Source organism: Tyto alba, unplaced genomic scaffold (genome assembly GCF_018691265.1).
Source record: "Tyto alba isolate M040663 unplaced genomic scaffold, T.alba_DEE_v4.0 Super-Scaffold_8, whole genome shotgun sequence".
NCBI classification, from domain to species: Eukaryota; Metazoa; Chordata; class Aves; order Strigiformes; family Tytonidae; genus Tyto; species Tyto alba.
This window is the reverse complement of record NW_024881329.1, coordinates 13,991,781-14,012,564: the sequence shown is the minus strand read 5'-3', so window position 1 is coordinate 14,012,564 and position 20,784 is coordinate 13,991,781. Positions and strand designations below refer to the sequence as shown.

General features: G+C 36.1%; 1 protein-coding gene across 6 annotated transcripts in view; it reads left to right on the top strand.

Annotated features, from left to right (window-relative positions):
• METTL15 (methyltransferase like 15) overlaps positions 1-20,784 on the top strand; it is an 83,058-nt gene that overhangs the window by 2,916 nt on the left and 59,358 nt on the right. The window lies entirely within an intron of this gene.

Here is a 20,784-nt window from a genome sequence, read left to right as displayed (position 1 = left end):
ACAGTGTTGATGTAGCTACACTTTATCGGTGTATGCATGTAAGTATACTGTTACGTGCTCCCTTTACAAAAATGTTACACAGTGAAATAGTTTTCATCTGAGGGATCTTAAATACAATATTAAGTTGAAAAGATTTCTTATATTACTTAAATGATTTTCACATTTCAGATTCTTTCATCTGTGATTTTAGTCCTTTTTGAGTTAGCTTCATAGAATCTTAGTAATGTAGGCTTATCAGTGTGTAGTTTTACTAGCAAACTGAAATGATAGATAAGGAAATAGAAAGTTCAAAGTGTGTGTGTGTTTATTTTTGCTTGAAAACAACATTGTCCAACAGTGACAAAGGGATATAGCAAGATTGAGGTGGATTCAGGGATCAAAAAATTGTGGTCAAATCTTGTTGCATTGCCTTGGGAGAACTTAGTTTGGAAGACAATGTGTCACTTTTAAGTGTTTTGAAAACCAGAGCGAATCCAAGCAGTGTTGTTATTGTAACATACACATTAGTCTTGGTTGTGTCCTACTGTTGAAGATACTTAAACTAATGAAATACATAAGGAAGTCTGAGTACAGATTTCATTCAGATGTCAGAACTATGATGAAATTTCTACATGTTAAATGAACATATAAATTGTGACACTGAGTGTAAAATGTTTTCCAGTTGTGTGAGTTTCTGCTTAAATAAGAATGAAGAGGAGGCTGACGAAGTGACTGTTTATTAACCTGTGTTTCTTGATACAAAAAAAAAAAAAATTTGGCAACAAAACTTGCAAAAGAGACTGTGGTTATAAACTGTAGAGAGTAACTATTGTCCCTGGAGGATTTTTGCTTAACTTAAATACTTATAGATGTAACGTAGCTTATTATTGGGGTGGGACTTTTTCAGGTCTGTGTATACATAATTTTGCAGATTCCAAAGCTAGTGGTGAACCACTAACGACATATAAGAGAGCACAAGTATGTTACCTTGAACAGATGCATTTAATATGGCTATAACCTGTTTTGTGTAACTGAAAATGAAAACAGCAATTCAATTTTTCTTTGATTTAAAGGCAGAGTAGGTCATATATTTGCAGCACTTTCTGAAGCCAAGTTCTGAAAATAAGTAGTGTGCAAAAAGATGCAATGTGTCAACTGAGTTTTGCTAGAGTAAGCATCAGTGAAATTTTAAACGAAGATACTGTTTCTTACTGACATGAATGGTTGTACAATTTCTGTTAATGTGGATGTAGAACTGGGACTGTCATATCAATTTACATTTTTAAGGTTATAGTCATGACTGGGAAGTCCATGAACACTGTCTTTATTTTGTAGGCAAGGAAGGTAATGTTCTGATCTTGGATTTTGTTTTTCTGTTTTCTTCTCTCCTACGCACACAAAAATTTCCTTTACTGGGCTTTAACACAGTTATATTCTTTAGTATTTAAAAAAAAAAAAAAAACAAACAAACTGATTTGGGCCTTTATTTCTTGTTGTGTCCTAAGACAGTGCCATTATAAAGAAAATCCAATTAGAAAGACAACATTCTCCCTATGGTTTTGGTCGGTGAATGGTGTTTTCATTTTGCTTATAGGGGTTCCTAAGACAATAAATGTTACTTAAGAGTGAGTCACAGCTGAGATAAAGATGTTAGTACCCTCCTACTGAATATTCTTGTTGACTGTTTCCTTTGTGGAATCTGTTTGTCAGGGTTTTAAGCAATACTATTTCCACTTACCTTTGAATCTTCTTTTATTACCTTAGAGCTTGTTTCTACAAAGTCCCTGTAGTAGTCCTGGATTTGAAGCACATTGTACAAATTAGTTTTTACAGATCTCCCTCACTTTTCTTCAATGAAAAGTCTGTTGCAGTAAATCTACACACAAGTAATTTCCTCTTGAAGTTTACTGTATTGACTAAATTACTTTTGGGTCTTTTCAGTCCACTAGTGTTCTTTACGTGTAGTTGGTCAGTGTTTTTGCAGTTGTCTGGGCAGCTTGCGTTTTCTCTGTTCTCTTAAACTATAAAGGTACCAAAGAAGCAAGCGTATTTTCAGAATTAATGTCTTTGGACATCCAGAAGCATGTTTTCCCAATATTTACACTACCTTTTCCTATTTTTTCCTTTGCAAAAGTCACTTGCATTTTAACTAGAAATCTCTTCCACATCATACAGCTATGGTGATATGAAACGATTACATTAGCAGTGAGTTTTCTGGTATGAATGCCAGAGGATGACACTGAAGTTTTAATTATTCTTATGTGAGGGTCTTATAACAAAGGTGCTTAGAGGATGCAGAGCTCTAAGAAACTATTTTGATAGTGCTCCAGCACAAATTAGCACAATTTTATATATAGTTTTTATACTCTAACTATAACAAAAAGAAATATTTTACTCTACTTGGACTTTATGGAGAAGCCTGTAATCTGATGACATCTGTGGTTTTGCATTAAATATGATCTAGAATAGACTAAAATGGAGATGCAGTAAGTTCTAGGAGTATTATTTGGTTTATGATGGTTCTGGAAGTTTATTTTTTAATATCTGTGAATTAAATGGATGTGGTCAAACTTGATATGAGACAATATGAATAAGACTGTTTGCTTTTCTCCAGTGTTTAAGTGAATCATCTGAAGCAGAGTTAATATCAGATGATCTTTTTATACTGTTATATTAATTTGTGTCTAAAAAAATAATGAAGTTAATTTTCACCAAGCAGTTCTTGTCTGACATCGTCTTGAGTTAGCTGGGACTTCTTGCAGAGGTATTCTCTTTGATTCTTCATAAAATTATTCTGATTGTTATTACTACCTAGCTTTCATTGAAGGGGGTATCCTCTTTGTCTTGGAAATAATGTGTGGTAACTAGCTTCTAGAAAGAGAGGTATTTCTTAAAAAAATACAACTTTGCCATGAGCTTTCCTTTCAGTCTTTCAGGTATATGTTGTTCTCAGGATAGCTGCTATTCTCATGTATCCAAATGTCAAATGATTAAGAGCTGAGAGTATGAGCATGGCCTTTCCAAAATAACAAGAGGCAGCATAAGACATTGCTGACAATCAGACATTGGTCTTTTGTCACTGAAGTGCTGCTTGAGCTCTGCAATTAGCTTGAAGACAGTAGCCTTTCACCTCCTGGATTTCTGTTGCCACTGTTGGATGTTGTTGATCTAGAGCATGGTTATTTTCTTCTTGTTCCTCAGAGCTAGTTAGTCAAGTGATAGATGACACTCAGAGGAAGCTGAGGTAGACCGCTGGTGTGTAAAAGTGGAGTCTATTGTTATAAAATTGTTGCCTTAGTTTCTTTATATCCTTATCTATATGCCAGTATTCCTTTTCTACCTTATACTGAGTGTAAGCTCTTAAGGACAAAGATAACCTTTCTCTGTACAGCACCCTGCAGAGTGGACTTATGTTTTGTGAGAATAGTTTCCAAGTATCATAGTGTATAAATAGTTACGTGGCTATGCTGGTGACCAGTGTATTTATCATAGTACTTCCAAAGCCATCTGCAAATAATTTATAACTGGAACAACCCATTTACACTAAAGGCTCTCAAAAGTGAAGTTTTCCACAGGGTGTCCAAGATAAACAGGAATTAAGAAGGGCCCTGGAAAAATTTAATTCTGAGTTTTCTCAAGTTCTGTGAGGTATTTTGTAGGATGCAACCAAAATACCAAGTTTGGCCTGGAATATTAATTACATCATGAGAAATTCTGAAATACTTGTTTTGGAAATGCAAAACCCTTCATGGACATAGTAACTTTTTATCATTTATAGCCTATTTTCTAATGAAGTTGTTAAGTGAAAGAATGTGACATAAACCAAGTGGTTTATAAAGTGTTCTTTATTGTAGAAACAACTATATGTTTTTTTTTTTTTTTTTTTGTGAGAAGCATGATGAAAATATCTTTTCATATGCAAATTGTATGGTTACTTTTTCTGTGGTATCAGCACAATGGTTTATATGGTGATTGGTAAAGATAAGCCATTGTTGTAAAACAGGAAGAAAGATACTGGAACTTGAAAGAAGCAATAAATTAATATAGAAAAATTCTGAAAATATTCAGGGAATTACAGAACGCTTTTTTTCGTGATACTTTAGTGTTACTAGGGAGTATTGAGAGTTATTTCAGCTGATCATGTAGCTCCTGTATACCTACCCTTTCAGTCACTCCTGTCTTGCCTGTTTTCCTGGTGGTGTACATTATAAATTTACAGAAGAGACTAGCCAGGTTTCAGATCACAGCTGTGTAGGGAGATGTGTAATAAAATGTGTGTAGGTATGCAATGTGTATTAATTTTCTGTGGTGTGTAGTAGGAAATGTGTTAAATGGAATCTCATCAGATAGCACTGTTTAAAGTATTATTTAACAATGTGATGCAAATGAACATCGTATGAGTTTACAGTATCTGCATCTGGGTGAGTTCCATCACAACACAAGGTAGGGAAGAAGGGGACAGGGAAGAAAACAAGACAGGAGATGGTGTTCATGAACAGCTTGTCAGTTGAGGGGGTGGAGGGTGTCCAGTCATGCCTTTTAATGATCTGAAGTTTTTTGGATTACTGTCTTCTGTAGTGGGCTCCAAAAAAATGCAGGGATCATCAGTTCCCTAATGACAGATGAATTAAAACACATACGATTTATTTGAGAGTACTGCACAACTGTTCTCTGTTTTGAAGCTGGTACTGCTGTGTGATTAGACTGTGCTACTAGGAAATGAAGAATATTGTACTGGATCTGAATGATGAGAAGATACGAATGAGACATGGTGAAGAAGTCCCTTCTGATTTTCCTTTTTTATACTTAAGATTTTGCTCTTTAGAGAGAAGGTAACTAAAAAAACTTGGGGGGGGGGGGGTGTGGGTGGGAAGAATAAGTTGTTGGCTGTAGCTGCACAGGGAAGAATGTTTTGAGAATGTTTTGGTTGTAATTCTTGGACATCTGCCCAACCTCCTCCTCTTCCCACCTGCAGCATGGCTCCCAGCAGGCATATCTGAATGTTATCATCAGCAACAACAAGACAGCTCTCACCAACTTTGTTCTGCATCTTTCTCTATTGCAGTAGAGGAAGGGAAGCCTGCAGCTGCTATCTTCAAAGAGAGCAGCAAGGGAACTTGGTCTGCCTACTGAGAACGACTCTGCAGATGTGCCAGATTTCATTTTATTGTAATACTGGGTTAGCTTGCTGTTATCACTCTATCGCATAACAAATGACAGTGCTTCAGGAGACTATTTAAGACGCTGTGTTATAATAAAGCAAGATTCAGTGCTTTCGGGTGACTCAGCTTGTAATGACGCTGTATATGCTCTCCTTTTCTGTTGTGACAGCATTAGTCTTTGCACCTCTTGGGGAAAACTAATAAAATTCGCCAGAAAGTAATCTAAGCACTTTAAATTTTAACTTGAGTGAGCCTGTGATCACAGAAAGGGTGATAATTAATATATGTAGCTACTCATTTCCTCCCCATCTAGTACTGTGTGTCTTATTTAGTCAGCCTTTTGGCTAAGCTTTCTTATTAAATATTTGAATTTGAGTTTGCAAACAGGAATACAGACTTTCTACCACACAAAATATTACTAGGAGTTGAAAATCACAGTTGGAATATGGGAAATAGCTGCAGGTTTTTTTCTTACTTTCTTGTCTTTCTGTTTAAGATAATCCTGTTATGAGTAGCTCTGCACAGGCTTGTTCTGCATAAAGAGATAATTAAAAGGTTAAACTACCAAATCTGATGTTTAAAATTGATGGGTATCTGAAGTCATGTGAATGTCTGATCTGATTATTATTTTTTTTTTTAACATTTTTTCTTCTTCCTAGAGTTTGATCACATCATCTTTTATTTCAGTGGTGTTTGCTGGTGCCCAGGAGCTTGGGAAAATACTTTTATAATAACTGTGTTTTAAACACTGAAATCAACTGATCTTGTTTAGTCTCCCTCCTTATAAACAGTTGTATTATCTAATGTCAAAGTGCTGTAGGCATCTGGAAGCCAAGACCTATCAAAAACATGTATGTGTTTTTTTGGGGTTGGCTAACCATAAGTATTAAAGCATGGATTAGATTTTCAGTTGAGCCTTTGTAAAAAATTAATTGCATCTTAAAAATACCTCTTCAGTTATAATTGAGGAAAGAAGTTTCTTCTGAGGTAGCTGAGGAAATCAGTTCTGTCTTCCTAAGTCTAGTGATTAGCCGAAGTCATTCAGACATTGAAATTTTAATTTCCTATGGAAATGTTAATAATGGCGTGTTTGAGTCATAATGTCATTAAATCTAGTTCCAGACAACATTACTCTTAGGAAAATGAGTAACGTAAATAATGCATACTGAAGAGAGAGTTGCCAGAGCTGCCTAAGAGCAGGTGAGAAAGGCAGGTGGTGGTGGTTTTTATTTGCTTCTCTTACCTCGGATCTGAGAGGGATGGCAGAAAGGGCTCTTCAGTGTTCTGTTGCATTGAAAAAATTTGTTCCCAGTAATCTTTTTGTATGTTTCACTCAGTTACGTGAAATGCAGTGTTTGGCTGGCAGGTTTCGCACTAGGCAAGGGCTGCTGCTTGCCATACCCTGGATGGTCGGGGACAGGGCTCCCTCCACTTCTGGACGTGTGAGGGTCAGAGTGGTTTACCAGCACATGGAGTTTGCCAGGCTTCTCTGAAGGAGCCACAATTGATGACTGAGAAGGCCGTCACGTATCTTAAGATAAATTGTAGATGTTTACAGGTGGAGTATTCCAGTATGTTCTGTAGAATCAAGATCACAAATAAAGGTATGCAGTTTTAGAACATAAGTGAAGGTGGCAAAACAGTAACAACGAAGAGGTAAAATGCCTTTTTCTATGTTTTAATACAGAAAATGTTCATAAGTTAAGGGAGTATCTTGCCCATAAAATTGCTCTTTCGTGTTTAGCTGTAATCAGAAAATTGAACCCTTGTGAAGAAGATGTATTTGAAATTAATATTAAGGCTATTGAGTGATTATGATGGATGTGTTCTTCAAAATATATTCATAACAATCTTTTTTTCTCCTCTGTATGGAATGATGTAGAGATGGTTGCTAGAAAATGCAAGTACTGAAATGCTTGAATATGCAGACCTAGTCACTGGTATAACTTAGTAGCATCCATTGTTAGTGTACCAATGAGATGAATGTGAAAAACGGGTAATAATGGTTGCGTTATGTTGAATGGTTGAGTAGAACTGTACTGGAAAATCATTTTAGATTGTACTTAATACTTTATGTGAGAAGGTTGTTTTCCTACAAAATGCCAACTATTTATTTAGATTTCTTTTCATAATGTAGATTGTTAAACTTGGAGTGTAAACAACTTTTTTATCATTTCACATGCTCTCAAAGATGCTTTTGGAAAAAAAATTACAGTTCAATTATGTTCCACCTATCAGTCCTTATTTTTTTAAATTGCATGTGATAGCTTTTTACATGGATGAAAGACACATAGTGTACAGAACTAATAGGAGATATTTTTTGCTTGCAACTAAAACTCTTTGTTTGATGTGTACTTTATTTGCTGCTTTCTCTTATCTCTAGGAGATACCAGAAAAAATGGTTTGTATGGTGTAGGATATTACCGTTAGCAAAAACATACTGTAAGATGAAATTTTTTTTTTGTTTGTCTTTATTTTCTAGCAGGTAATATCATAGGAAATAAGACATTTTAATCCCTGTATAATATTTTCACTGATAAGTTCACCTCTTGAATCCTTGAGCAAGGTTTGGGTGGGATTGTGGCTCTACAGACACAGGGCTTAGTCTGTACAATGTAGCTATTCATGCGTTTCATAGCAGCGTCATCAACATCACTTTTTTGGTAGTAGGTGCAGAGTTTTGGAAAGCTTGTTTACTTTGCATATGTTTTGAACGTCTTGAAGTTTGCTGCAGGGAAACTTGGAATTACTGCTTTGTTCTACAGGGTAACTTCAACCACTTCGTGCCACAGATGTTTTTATTTTCCAGAAGTTCCTTTTCTATTCCTTTTTTCTTGTTAAATGCTGTCATATTACAACATGGCAGTATTTGGTTACTGCTTGCAGTTGAGATAACATTAGATCATATACTCAAATAATAAGTCACCTTTCATTTTTGGAGTTCCTTATGGCAGTAACAGAATACAAATGCAAATTGCAACTTTTTCAGAAAGGGGGGTGAGGATTTCAGAGTATCTAGGTGTCTGTGTACAGTATGTGGTTCTCTAGATTTGCAGTGTTTTCTGTGAGGCAATAGTTTTGAAACAATTATTAAAAATCAAAATAGATACTCTCTAGTTTAAGAAAACAGATATGTCTGATTTACCTCATGAAACTGAATATATTTGCAAAATGTTTTAAATTATTGTAAGAGGGAGGAAGAGTTATTAGTATGCTAAAGACTAAATAATGCTTCTTACTAAATTGCAATGGTATAAAAATATCCTGATAAAAATGCAAGGGTATCTTGGAATGTCTTTGATATCTGATTTTCTTAGTTGTAGGATAATTTTTCTTATTTGCATGTGATAAAAAGCAAAGTGTATGTTCTAATAATGTTTTTCAGCTGTGACTTTCTATACAGTTTCTTAATTTTAGACAAATATTAAAACTTTTCTAGCATCTCTATAAGTAGATTTCTCTGCTAAAAAATCTTAGTTGTGATCCCACAAGTAACCAACTTGTATATCATGTCTTACTGTGCCAATATTTTTTAACAATCTTTTATTTAAAATAATTTTTAAAGTATGCAATTTTACTTTTTCTATATTTAATGGGAATTAAAGACAAATTCTTAGGTAGTTGTGCAAGAATAAAATGATAATCCTTTCTCTGCATGGTTGATCTATGCATGTGTTAGGTAGGACATAGTGATAGGTGCAATAAACAGATTTCGGATAAATGGGGAAGATGCAGGAGCCTTATTCATCATAAGCCACATACTGAGTCAACCAAGGAAGTAACACTTAGAACTGAGAAATATAATAATTAAAATTTATAGATACATGCTTCAGAATTAATCAGGGGTAGGTAGTTAGACTGCTTTTTAAGATTAGTATAAAGTATTTATTAAATGTGTTTGAGAAGCTGCACATCTTTCAGCTTACATCAGGTATGTTTGTTCAATAGATGTCACCACTTCTAACAAATCAGTAAGTGCACCCCCTGACAGAGCAGAAGAGGAGAAAGATTTATAGAAACGTTGTTTTCTCATGGGTAATTATGTTACTGGTATTTTGGTGACTGAAATGCTAACATCATGGAGAAAAAAAATAACTCAAAATGATAAATCTTTTTATCAATATTTTTGCTCTAACAAAAATAGATCTAGATTTCTAATGGGTCTAGAAATATGGTCTGATTAAACTTTTTGTAAGTTTTGACAGATGCCATTTTCTAAAACCAGTAATACTGTTATTGCAAAGTCTGAAGTGAGCATACATATTGCATGTTTTGTTTGAATAGAGAGGAATTATCTTTTTTTTTTTTTTTTTTTAAATAATTTTGTATATGGGTAATTTTTCAGCAGGACTGAATGCAGACCTCTTTGCTGGCCTTGAATTTATATGCAAACAGTTTTCTAGAGAATGTGTAAAAATGACGAAGTGACCTTGGGAAATGGTATCCTATGGAAAAGCTCTTCTTAGTAGAATGTAAACCACTTAATTCTCAAGTAGTGAACTCTTACTTGGCCACAACTAGCACTTAATTAGTTGTGTGGGTTTTTTTTTCCTCCATGTTATAGTAGTTTTATCTTCTTTAGAGAGCTTTCTAGTATACACATATTTTATAACGCCAATAGGATTCCTTGTATTGCATAGATCATTTGGAATAGTGTCCAAGATGTGATTCCTTGTAATGTTTTAAGGAGTTATAAATTATTTGCAGACACATCTGGATTATTTTATTATGGTGAGATTTCCTTTTATGAAGAATTTTTCAGACACTGTGAGGTAATTAAGATCTGCTGTACTTTCTTAATTACTCTGTGGTGAGACAGTAAAAGGTTTACCTTATTGTAAATGGTTTATGAATTTCTTCAGAAGTTTTGCGCATGGCTTAGAATAGCTTAAACAGTTACTCGCTACAGACAATTTTGATCTGGCATAGTAAAAACATGAAGAAACACTAATTGCACTAGATTTCTATAGCAAAAATACTTAACAGCTTTCCTGGCCTATAGAAAGGAAGGTAGCCCTTTAAGATGACTTGCTGCAGTATTTTGGATTTCTGTAGTTGGTATACTGGCAGCATTAATAAGATTGATCTTTTTACGGCAAATGTGTAAAAAAAAAAATAGATTTTTTCTTTTAAACTCAAGACTGTATTTGTATAACCACTGGTGTAACCATTGGTTTATGGTTGAAGTGGTATTGTTTGTACAGATATGGACATGAAAAAGTTGCATTACACAGTGGTCTGGTATTCAATCTTAACTCCACCAAGAACAAGGAAGTTGACTGGAGCATCACATAGGTATTATGAAAGACTAAACTAATGTCGTGGTTTAGGCCTGGCTGGCAGCCAACCACAATGCAGCAGCTCTCTCCCTTCCCCTCCGGCAATGAGAAGGGACAGAGAGCCAGGCTTGGGGTTCAAGATAGGACTGGGATGGGGAAAAATCCCCCTTTATGATCACAAGCAAAAGGCAGACTCATTAGGGGAAGAAAAAAAGAACATACATTTATTACAGACACTAACAACACATAACAGAGAAAGACAGTGAGAAGCATTGCCACATCCTGAGAACACCTTCCCCCCACCCCTCCCTTCTTCCCGGGCTCAGCTCTGCTCCCGATATCTCTACCTCCTCCCCCAGTGGCGCAGGGGCAGGGAATGGGGGAGTTCAGTCAGTGCTGCCACTTCCCTTATCTTCGGTGAGGGGAGTTTCTGGAACTTGTTCCCCCTGCTCCATCGTGGTCCCCCTCTCCAAGGAGACAGTCCTCCACAAACCTTCTCCGGCTTGAATTCCTCCCATGGGCCTCAGCATTCCCCACACTGCTCCGTCACGGGTCACTAACTTCCTCCGACTGGATTCCCTCCCACGGCTGCAGCCCTTCCCGAGCTGCTCCGGCGTGGGACTCCCCCGCATGCTGCAATCCTCCCAGCACTGAATTACAGCAGCGGGGCTACCTTTTCCCACGAGACCCTGGCCTTCTTCGGGCACAGCACCTTGATTATACCGAGCAGGAACAACAGGCCACAAATCAATGTCTGCTCCACTGTAGATCTTCATGGGTGGCAGGGAGGGGCCACCCTGCCATCTCACCACAGGATACAGGGGCGTCTCTGCTCCGGCACACCTCCCCCCTCCTTTCTTCCTCCGTTCCTCCACTGACCTTGGTGTTCATGCAGCTGCAGCAACTCCTCCTCAGAAGTCCGACTGCTCTTCACCACGTCCCTTCTTAAATACATTATCGCAGAGGCGCAGCTGATTGGCTCAGTTTTCCGAACAGAAGTGGAGCTGACTTGGAGCTGGGGGAGCTTCGAGAAGCTTCTCACAGGGGGCCGCCCCTATAGCCCCCTCCCCTGCCACCAAAAAACTCCACCACTCACTCAACCCAAGACAACTAAATATATGAAAAATGCATCTTGTTATGACAGATGTCATTTATGTCCTCTGTTTTCCAATTTGTAGGGTTTTAATTATGCAGTAGAGGGTAACTGAATTGTTATTTTTCACTTACATTTATGGCATTGAAAGGTTTCCCAGACTGCATCAATTGTTTCTGTATTTTGTGAGCTTCATTTGGAAAATGATCTTAGATTACATTTAAAAAAAAAAGTTTTAAAACATAATTACATATTAAAATTTTATTTTAAAAATTACATTGAGGAAAAAACCAGTATGTTTTTAGCACAATATAGGGTTCATCTACATTAGCATTTCAGTTCTTGAGTAAAGAATCCGCTTTTGAGAAAATACATTGATTGTCCCTGCCAGAAATAGGAGGTTCACATTGCAGTGCATAAACTGGATTTCTTCAGACTGAGCCAAGAGATGGATTCTGAGAGTGCACCTTGTGCTCCGTCTGTTAGTAAATATTCAGCCTGAAGAACCAAGGTAGAAATGGTCTGAAGTAAATCGATTGGCACATGTGTAGGGTTTCAGACAAAATGGTTGTTCTGCCCACTGAGAATCATCTTCCACTGGCCTGCTAAGGTAGACATAGCCAGAGTGCTGGGTGAACAAGCTATTTTATTTTGTTCTTGTACGTGTACACGTCTTATTCAAACTCTGCCTTGAATTCAGATTTTTGTCTCCTGAATTATATCCCTACGACATTTGGGTTCTTCACAGATTATCTTCATAGATTAAATTCACTCATTCAAAATCATTACACAGAATTTATCTTTACAGCTGTCCTACGAGGTAGCACAGTAATATTACTTCTGCTTTGAAGAACTCAGAGGCGTCAGTACCAAAATTATGTTTTGGGTGCCCAACTGGAAATGCCACTTTTCCTGTTTTTTTGAGGGGGTTAACATTTTGAGTTACACATTTTGTTTAGAGCTTTGAAACACATAGGAGTGACGTCCACTTGCAGCTGCTGAGGTCATAGCATGTCTGGGAAGCAGTTCCTGAGTTTTACAGCCAGAAAAATAAGAACAAGTATCATGACCTACCTGCTTGGTGTAGTGAGCTCCTGAGAGACACAAGAGCAGTGTGGCAGAGGTTCCAGTGTTCATCCATCAGCTGAGTACATTTCTTAATTACTGTGCTGGATATTGCAATTTCTAATTTAGCTTCGCTTTTGAAAAGAAAACTCGAAGTGGTTGATTTGTTCCTACAGTGTTTGCTGGAAAAGTCAAGTCCAGCTTCCCTGCAACATGATTTTTCCCTGAGCAGGGAAATGGCTGAAGACTTTGTGTCACTCTCTCCCACCCCCCTCCATCAGCTGAAGACCTTACTTCTGACAGAAACATTTCAGATTCCAATTGTTAAAATCAGTCAGGACTCTAAGCGGCAGGAAACAGGATTGTCCAATAAAAAATGATAGGTATTTTATTAATAATAAATAATGCTGCTTGAGCAGCATATAAAAAAGATTTAAAATCTGCTGCTTCAGCTTCAAACTGTACAAAGCAGTACTTGTATTTTGAGTTTGGGATGTTTATCTGAAATGAAGTTAAAACAATGCTCCTGAAATTCTTTCCTTCATAATGTATTTGAGCAGTTGTGTCAGTACGTACTGTTGGTCATCTAAATTTAAAACAAGACTTTTGCTAAGAAGGTCAATGAAACTACTTTCCTTTTGATCTTGCATCCTTGTGGGTGCCTGGATAGTTCTTCTGTAAGAAAAGTTTTACTGGATGAGTCAGTGCACTGAGTCATAGGCAGCATGAAGCCTGTAGTGCTCTAGACTAACTAATTGGTAACAGTCTCAAATTTAATTAAAGCACAGTTGTCAGCTCTGTGTTACTGATTGACATCCTACTGAAGTATTTTGTTTTTAGCAACTTATATTAATTGTTCTTTGCTGTTAAAATTGGTGTGTTTTAAGATCTTGTTTCTGTTGAATAGAACTGCCATTGCCATTATCTTTTACAATCCTCTTTATGATTTTTCTAGTGCTCACTTGGATTTTTTTTTTCCCTTGTAAGGTCACATATTTGGTAATTATGCTTTTTAACATGCATGTGGTTTTACAGATGTTTAGAATCCTTTGAGGATTTTTTTCAAGTTTTCCTCATTAAGAACTGTCTTATTAGCACTGATGAATACTTTTTCACTTTTCCTAAACTTTTGTAAGCGTTATGCAAAATTTCTTCAAAATTAAACTTAGGATTTTTTTTTTTTTTATGTTGGCTTGCAGACTACATTTTCAGTTTTGCTAGTTTTCATTTCTGATGTTCAGCTTATGTGGTACTCTGTCGTGTAATAACAAATAGCTTTACTTTATCCCACTGCCTGCCCATCATCCCCAGATGATGGCAGTGTTTTCCAGTATCATTGGAGCCTTCTCCCTCCCTCCGTTTCCTTTGTGTGTGTGTTTCTTTCCATGGTGCAGCTTGAGGAGGCAAAGAGCTATATGGGAGGTCGGGGGGAACAGGACATGTATTAAAGTTGTCTGTCTTTCATTAAGGAAGGGAAGCCACCTTGGGGTCTTGGAGGAAAAGCAACGCTCAGTTTATTTTTTAAATTTTTTAATTATTTTTTTTAAATCACTTACATGATTAAAAAAAACCCTTGCTGGCTTTGTGTAAGACTCCTGCTTGCTCCAGCTGACAATTGAGGAGTGAAAACTTGAATAGATGGTGGCTCTCTCTGCAACCAAGTTTCTTATTTCTAAAACCTTCAAGACAGTATTTTTAAACTTTCAGAAATTGTCTATGCTAAGTCCATACGTGATAAATACTGAAGCTAGGATGGGGAAGAAATGTCTTGCTGGAGATGTGAGGAGGTAGAAGATGTTTCGATTACATATTCTTTTTCTCTTGAACAGTTTTTTCCTCTCTCCAAAGCTCTTTAGATCTAAAGATCTAGGTAAATCACAAGACCATCAGTAATACGGTACTGGCTCACATCAGAAGTATGCCTGACCAGTGCAGTCTCTGACAGTGCCCAGCAGCAGGTGCTAATGGAAGCCTAACAGAAGGAGGAAGTAGGGAATGGTTATTTTTCTACTTTGCATTACCTTTAATGCTCTGACAGTAGTTTAAGGACATCCTTGAGGTGGGGAAAAAAAAAAAAAAAAAAAAGGTGAGGGTTGTATTCATGTAGTATCACTGGCATAGTCTTTTTTCAAGTTTGATTGGTCTTTCTAAAAAAATGTGTTAAATACTAGTCTTCTCCATACAGCATGATATCCATAGTTTCAATATTTGTACGAAAGGCACTTTTTTATTTGTTCTAACTTGATGCCTGATAATATCATCAGGTTCCCTGAGCTCTTGTATTTTGAGATAAGTGAATCATACCATCTGCTGCAGCTGTATAAAGGCAATGTTAATAGTCCTCCACAGAAAATTGCTGAAGCCTTTGGATGTTGCATTGGACCAGAGAGATGTGTCCTAAGGGACTCCTTTTCCGCATTTCCTATCTTCTTGTCCTCATCTAAGCCAAGTTTCATATAAAGCAGCAGTGATGGAAGGTGTTCTGTTCTCTCCTGAAATTATCATTCAGTTAGCTCTGAAATTTGTTCTTTGAATATGATCATCTTGTTTTTCTGGATTCTAGATTTCCATCACATCAACTTTCTCCTAGGAATGCAAGGCTTACTAATGCAGTTCAAGTTCAACCTTATTCCTTTCTATAGGATTTTCTCCTTCATGCGTTTTTTATCTTTGTCTTCGTTATCTTGATTTTTATCCAGTTCATCTCCTTTTCAAGCAGTTCTTCCTGTTTCCCCAATTGTACTCTTATTCTCTATCAAAGTATCTACTTGGTTTTGCATGTAATGTAAAGTTTTAAAACCCCTACATACTGAAATAGGTTTATGGCTGTAACTTTTTCATGTAGGTATTTGTTCTATTTCATCAGTTTGTGAAGATGCTTATATATTTTCAATATGGTCCCCAAAATAACATCTATCCTAGAACCTAGAAATAAATTTTTTTTAAGAGAAAAACGCAGCATACTTCAAAGCATCTTTTTCAATTTGGAAGAAGCAGTAAAAATTTAAAGCAAAGCATCCACCTGCGTTAAGTCACTAAGGAGAATAAACCTCTACTTGGAGTTATCCAATTTCTAAGTAGACTAAAATCAGATGAAAATACTCCATTTCAGCCAAGCTTTTCTTGCTCTATGCAGAAGATTTAGGAAAATATTTCTGTGGTGGAGACTTGTAGCTTGGATTTTAAACTCCATAATTTGGGAACTGTCATATTCTGTTTTGTACAGTAAGAGCAGTAGTATCTTCAGTAATAAAGTTGTGGGATGTGATTCCTTTGTAAAGTATTAATGACTCTTCCTTGGACATGTGTATTGTTGCTCACATGATCTTGGTTATAGAGTTAAAAGTGGTGATAGTTTCCTGTTTGTTCTCATCTTGTTTCCCACACACCATTTGTACATATGAATGTATATGAATTTTTTGGTGTTTAGCACTTCAGACTTTTTTGGGTTAGATTATTGTTGGACAGAATCTTTGTGTTCTAAATTGGAGTACTGAAGATGAAGAAATTAGATTTCTGACTGATTTCTTTTTAATGGGGTTTCTGCATCTCAGTACAGAAGTCTGGAACATCCCACCACTAGTGGAATTTTCACTTCCTCTAGGTAGAGGAAATATTCAGGAATGTTTACATACACTAATTAATAAAGTCATGCCTTCTTAATTGTGTGGGACAGTGCTTTCTTCATAACACAAGCAAATAACTAATGGTGATAATATCTATTATTTTTCCTCTATAGTTTAATAGAACATTTAAGTGAAATATTTAGAGGTTGTTTTCTACGTGAATTGACATAGTGTGTGTTACAGCCAGTGGTTTTGCCTTGCTGTGGTAGACAGATTACTTTTACAGATGTTTGTTGCACAAAATTTCTGTCAGATTAGTTCATTCTTCTAGACAGGTAAGGAAAAAATAAATAATCATTAAATAGCATCAGAAACACAAGTATTTGAAGTATTTGTTAGTCTCTTGACTGCAGGTAGGGAGAATAATTAGAGAATTAAGACTTCATTTCAGCAAGTGTTATGCAAAAATTCTGTCTTGTTGACCTGACTGAGTGGGCAAGACTAAGTGCTCAGAACCTGGTGGAGCTGGCATTTAGAAGATCCAGTAGGTAAATTTTAACACTTACTGTGGCATGAAGCAATTAAGGTGCCAGTTCTAGAATAATTTCAGAGCCTATAATAGATCAAGTAAATTAACAAACAGTCCAATAAGTACACTTGGAAACATTTTTAGTGCAATGTTTTTTCTGGTTTTGTAGAGTTTTCCTAAGTGGTTTACGAATGTCTTTATTTTTTCTCAGCAAGTCAGGTTGCTTGCACTAGGATTTTTCTATTTGAATAGTGTATTAAAATTTATAAATATTAAAAGGAAAAGAGTGGGATACAAGGGGCAAAATATAAAAATCAACCATGTAATTAATTAAAGTAAGTATTAAAAGTGTAAAATGGTGAATTTTACATCCCAGCATATGCCTGGAGTGTCACAGTACCAACAAAGTGAAGGTCAGGTTGGTTGCATAAAGGACAGTGCAAGCTTGTGGATGCAACAGCAGGTGGTAAGAAAGGGTAATTGTATGTTCCTGTCTGGAGGAGCTTAGCGGCACCGCGTGTTGAGAACTAGATCCAACAGGAGGTTTTAGTGGCTCAGATTCTGCTTGTGGAAGAGAGAATTCCAAATTATAATTGTTTTTTCATTTTTATTAAGCAACTAACTTTTGGATGGAAATAAGGGATAAAGCTAACAACTATGAAATGAACAGACCAATCTAGTTGTGCACGTTGATTCAGAGACAGCTAAGAGCTCTAGTCATGTTCGTAACATTAAAACCATGTATAGTTTTTTGGAGGTAAATGAAACTACATCTGAAGATAAACATACGTTTAATTGCTTTGCTCCAAGGGAGATGACTACTAATCTGTGTAATTACATGGAATTGCTCCTGTTATCTGCATGGTTTTTCTTGCTCTGACACACTCATTTGTTTGATTTGGTCTTAAGTTAGATAATAAATTTGTTTGAAAAGAACTGTATTGTGTGTGTATACAGTTCATAAAGCAAATGAGTTTTGCTAATGGTAATTCCTTTGACCGCTAATAAATGATCATGGCATACAAGCATCATTATAGCAAAACTGGAGTAGAACAGTTTGCAGGCAATAAATAATAGACAAAGCGGAACAAGGAAGTTTTATTTACATTCTCGTGATAAAAGCTGTCTTATTTCCTGTGTATTTGTAGTGATTTTTATAACAGTTTTTTACATGGACAGTAGCATGGTAAGTAGCCTTGCTCCTGTTTGTTGTGTTTTAAACTAATGTTGTGTTAGAACTGGTTGATTCAATTACTGTGTATATCTATCTGTGTAATTAAGCTGGACGCGGTTGCTCTATGCTTTTTGTTTCAGCCGTTAAGAACTACCAGAGGTGAGCCAAATCAGCTCCTTATTTTGTAATAAGCTGCCACAGGTAGTACTTCATAAACAAAGACTGTTGTCAAAAAGTATGCTGCCACTTTCCAGCTTTTGGCTATAACAACTTCTATACTGTCATGTTGAAATGCAAGCAATTAGTTTAACAAATTCAGTGTAAAATATAGTTTATTATGTTCTTGATGCACTTGATTATTCTTTCTGTAATTGACAGCTGAATGTCTTTTTTAAAAGAATAACACGTCTCCCTTCCCCCCCCAAAAAAACCCAACCAAACAAACAATTTGCTTAACTCAGTCATGCCATTGTATTCTGAGATTTCCAGCATTGCATGTTATATTAAAATACACAAATAATACAACTGAGAATGTTTTTTGCCTTAAAAAGGAAGTAAAGGGACACTTGTTCAGACTAAAGATTGTGGATACATGTTATTTTTCAGAGACTTACGTCAACACTGCAGACACGTTACACATGTTTTATTACTGTAATGAAATGTTGCTGATTAAGACTTCCTATACTACAATTGAACCAGGTGCAGAGTTTCCACAAGAGATTGCAAGTTCCTGGTGTTCGATTACATGCTCTGAAGGGCAGAGTAGATCCCTTCTGTAATCAATGAATTATATGAAAACTGTGTCATTCTACAAGGTTTTTATGCTCATTATTTTTGTCAGTGGTGAATGACAGGATTTTTCTCAGGGTCTGTATTATGTTGTGATTGCTGTATTAATGTAATAAAGAGTATTAAAGTAAATGATAAGTCACACTGTTCTCACCAGGAGTTTGAACTCATATTTGTGGTAGGAAATTAATCTGGTTTTAATTGCCTGTGAGTCTGAAGTATGCTCCTTTTTGTAAAGCTGATCTCACATAAATATAAATCAGTAACTGCCTGTTCTTTAATTATGTATTACTGTATTGTACCTGCATACTAGATGAGAATATGAGCATCTCCAGTTAGGGTGTATTGGAGGTCATTAAATCTTCTCTGCTCTGTGAAGTATAGTAGCACTGCATATCTGATTACTGAAAAATGTACTATGTGTTTGTTGCTTGTTTTAGAGTGGCTATGTTTAGCTATAGTAAGACAATCACTCACTTTATAGGTAACTCCACTGGGATTTTTGACAATATGGAAAACAATTGCTGTAACACATACTATAAAATTTAAAAAGTTTTTTTTTATTATTTTTTGAAATCTGTCATTGTAAATAATTTAGAAATATTTTAATGTAAAATAAATATGTCAATTGAGAATATTTTTTAGTATTTCATAAGTACATGGCTGAATTCTACCATGGTTCAAAAATATTGTTATAATTTAATGAAAAGATGAGCCATGCATTCTCAGTAGCAGTGTCTTTTCTTCGCTTTCCACTTTACACTTGACCTTTTCCCTATTCAGGCAGAGATTACTTCTGCTAGAAGTAATGTAAAATTTCTAGGAAAGGCACTGAAATATGTTGAGACTAAGTGATTTGCAGAAAATATTTTTATTGGCTTTAGGTTGTCAGTCATAAGACTTAGGTGTATAAAAGCTTACCGCTGTTTAGCGGTAACTGCACTTCTGAATTGTAAGGATAAACTTTACTAATACTGGTGTTGCCATACTGCAAATACTACTGTGATATAAAGTAGGAATTTGAGCCAGCACAGTTGCCTCTTTCTAAAATGCATTGTAAACAAGGGTGATGATCTAATCTTGGAACATGATTTCTCATGATATTTTAACTTAGCTCTCTATTCATACATCCAATTATGGGATTTTTTTGGATACTAGGAAGTCTTCAGATGTCTAGAACGAGGTCTGGTTGATCAAGACAATACAAAAATATGACATATGCAAAAATAGCATAATATCATGGCATGACAAATCTTTTAATAAATCACAATATTATCAGACATAATTAGCATTCAGTGCAAGATATGGAGTATCAACCAAGGTCTAGAGATACCAGAATTCATTTGGCTTTTAGTATATGCTGGTCTACAGCACCATGTTTTGTTGCTACAGATGGTCCCTTGACAGCATATCTTCTGCAGTGATCTGTGCTTCTAAGTAGAACATCCCTTTTGATAACGTTTAGTTTACCTTCTTTCAGTATCTAAAGGAGGTGCCATCAGCATGGTGCCTGATATGTCTGTGTTAGGGAAGCAAATGCTATTTGATAGGTTAACATGAACAGGTGTGGTAAGGGTATAAAACTGTTGCACAGTTGCTCAGTCTCTGCTTCTGATGATCTATTCTACTCATCAACACAACCATCTGCAAATAGAAAAGCATCTAAATTACAGGCTACCTTTGGCAACAGTGCACTGCATCCTGTTCCAGCCTTGTACTGAACTGTTCATATCCTGAGCAGGAAGCAAACAGTCGGCAGGTGTGACCTTTTCAAAGAAATACTGATCCTAGAGCTGAAGCAAAGTAGCCTGCTTTCACTAATATCAAAAGCAAAGCTGGTAATATGTCATGTTTTACTGAACATGCCCCAAGCCTGCAGTTCTTAAGCACTGCTGTGGTTTTGAGACAAGACTGATAACACAGCGGAGCTGGAGGGCAATGTTGTGTATTAAGCCTATTGAGTAAGATACATGAATAGCCTGGTTTTGCTTTACAAATGCTTTTATTTTTAAAAAAGTAAAGAGAAATAGCTATAGAGTATATAATACATTTCATTTGCAAGTCAGCTGAGCTTCAGTTTCCTAAAGAATAGAGTTAATTGTTAATCATATTTATTTCCTTCTGCCCAATTCTATGGAGAGTGAGTGT